This window comes from Ailuropoda melanoleuca, unplaced genomic scaffold, assembly GCF_002007445.2.
Source record: "Ailuropoda melanoleuca isolate Jingjing unplaced genomic scaffold, ASM200744v2 unplaced-scaffold76487, whole genome shotgun sequence".
Lineage (NCBI taxonomy): Eukaryota > Metazoa > Chordata > Mammalia > Carnivora > Ursidae > Ailuropoda > Ailuropoda melanoleuca.
The window spans coordinates 1-2,856 of NW_023252155.1; the positions used below are offsets into that span (position 1 = coordinate 1).

At 54.7% G+C, this 2,856-nt stretch overlaps 1 pseudogene; it reads right to left on the minus strand.

Annotated features, from left to right (window-relative positions):
• Nucleotides 1-155: 155 nt before the first annotated feature.
• LOC117800742 lies at nucleotides 156-2,089 on the minus strand (annotated as a pseudogene).
• Between the last annotated feature and the right edge of the window lie 767 nt (nucleotides 2,090-2,856).

The following is a 2,856-nucleotide window of genomic DNA, read 5'->3' on the forward strand; positions in this document are numbered from 1 at the left end:
TGTGTTTTCAGTGCTGAGGTGAAGTCCAACGGCAGGACCCTCTACCCACCGAGACCACGTGCTCCGAGTGTTCGTGGGAGGTGGTGTCTCCTTTTGGCACCACAGAGTTGAATATTAAAGTAAGAAAAGCTGTCCCAGTTGCTGGTTTTGGACACCTTTCTCCCTGCCGGCTGCCGCACGCAGGGTGATGATGGTGTTGTCGCCGCCGTCTTCCTTCTGGACCTGCTTCAGCTCCTGCTGTTCCATCTTGTCGCCATTCTGACACTTTGTGGGAAGGGAGGTTGACACCGATGCACGTGTTGCCATCGTGTCCAGAGGACTCGCCACATTGTTCACCTGGTTACGGCCAGCGGCAGGGATTGGCATCAGGCGAGTCCTGTTTCGGGAGACCGTTTTTGTTGGTTGCTGGTGCTGACCTAGAGGTGCCTGCTGCGCTGTGGTGACAGTGTGGACAGGGGTGGTCTGTGGCTCCTGAATGATCTGGCTGGCAGCACCCACTGTGGCATGGGTAATGGCAGGAATAGGTTCCACGTTCACTTTTACTTCTTTGTGATCTCCATTGTCTTGCGGCTCTGCCATATGAGGGGCCAGCACAGCCGCCTGAGTGACCAGAGCCTGGACGGCGACAGTGTATGTGCTTCCCGGGGCCAGGCCTGCCATGCTGGTGACAGGCACTGCGGGGATCTGGTAGGCGACGTGCACCGTCTGCACTACAGGCTGCTGGGAGGTTGAGGTCGTCACGGGAGCAGCGACCGTGTAGGTGATGGGATTGATTGATTGTCAGTGGCAGCTGCCACTGCCCGGCCATTAAAATGGGCTGACGAGAAAGAGGGGAGCCTGGTGCACCCTGGGCAAACCATGCCTCCTGGATGATGGCCAGTTTGGGCTGTGAGGCACTGGGCTCAGGCTCCAGGGGGGCTGGTAAAACTTCCCTTGACAGGCTCTTGGGGGTCTGGGCACCACTGGCGAGTGCAGACAGCACTCCAGCGTGATTGGGAGAGGCTGGGCCACTTCTGGAGAAGAGGGGTCCCGGAGGGTTTCTAAAGCAAGGCATGCCCATGGACCGTCTTTTCCTAAAAGCCTGCTCTATGAATTTGCTTTCAGAGGCAGGATCTGTCCTCGGAATGAGCCCTTTTGCCTGGTTCTTCCTGGGAACGTGGTACTATGATGAAATAAGGATNGAGGATTCAGAGAGAGATTGTGGTGAATTGGATTCGGCCAGCTTTTGTCTGCTGTCTTGTAGTATGGATAATTTTTAGTGATGTGAGTATAAATACCATTTAGGTAAGTTGCTTCTCAGGAGCCATCGTAGTTTTCTGTCCTATGAATTCTGCATAGGAATAAGGTGTCTTTGAATCCTTCTTGGGGCTGTCTCCACCAGAAGCTTCCTTTTCATTTTCTGGCTGCCAGTTGTCGGCCATTCACTTGAGGTCAGCTGGTATCACCCTGCTCCCTGGGGGCTGGATGGGCAGGAGTTGGCAGCACTGGGTGGCCATGGCCACCAAGGAAGGGGGCCATGGCATTTGGAATGTGGATGGTCAGGGCCGAGATGTGGGCCTGCACAGGCTTCACCCGGGACCCGGGAGCCTCCTACTTCTCCGTCTTCTCACTGGATGGGGCAGTGAATGGGATCCTGAGATTTGTGCTCAGGAACCTGGAGGTGCCCACGCACGGCTGTTGTCTGGTGGTGTCCTGTGCCTCTGGAACATAGCGTCCACCAACAGGGCAAACATCCATTCTCACCGGGGCACTGCAGGTAGAAGTCGCTGCTGGCATCAGGCCTGGGCTGCCCTGGAACGCTCTGGGGCACTCAGCCATGGCCGCCTCCGCCTCTGCCACTGCGGCTGCTGCTGCCGCTGCCAAGTGGGGCTGGGGGGAGGGAGGGTGTGAAGATCTCGAGGTGACCCGTGAGATGAAGCTCAAGGGCAGGTGCTCACATCAACCGAGGCCTGCAAGGAGTGCACCGGCTGGTCACCCCGCGCGTCTTCCTCAGGTACTCCAACACCTCCTGGCCCTCCAGGCGTGCTGTGGCCCAGCCGCCCCGTGGGGACCCGCCACGTGCGCCCGGGCCGCCCCCTGGTGCCACCGCCTGTGGGAGGCCGGCCTAGCGCCCTGGGCCCATGAGAGCCAGGCTGTCCCCACCACCGCCACCACAGCCATGGTGCTGAGGGTCAGGTGAGGCCGCTGGCCGGGGAGCTCCAGGCCTGGGTTATACTCTTTTTATTGCTCACGTGATCTTTTCACTTGGTACAGGTCTGCTCAGATTATCTGTTTCGACTTGAGTCAGGTTTGGTAGTTTGTGTCTTCTTAGAAACATGTCCATTTCCTATAGGTGACCTACTTTGCTGGCTGTTCATAGCATTCCCTTATAATCCTTTTTATTTTTGTAAGGGGGTTAGTAATGCTCCCATTCCAAAATTTAATCATTTTAATGTTCTCTCTCTCCCTTCTGGGTCAGTCTAGTGAAAGGTTTGTCATTTTTGTTGATTTTTACAAAGAACCAACTTTTGGTTTTGTTTGCTCATCTCTCTTGTTTTATACTATTTCATTTATGTTTACTCTGTTATTTCCTTCCTTATGCTTGTTTTCTCCCCGTTTTGCTTCTTTTAACTTTAGTTTGCTCTTTTTATTTTTTTAAGATTTTTTATTTATTTCTTTGACAGAGATGGACAGCCAGCGAGAGAGGGAACACAAGCAGGGGGAGTGGGAGAGGAAGAAGCAAGCTCCCAGTGGGGGAGCCCGATGTGGGACGTGATCCTGGATCGCAAGGATCATGCCCTGAGCTGAGGACAGACGCCTAATGAGTGCGCTACCCAGGCGCCCCTAGTTTGCTCTTTTTACTTCACTCTTCCTATA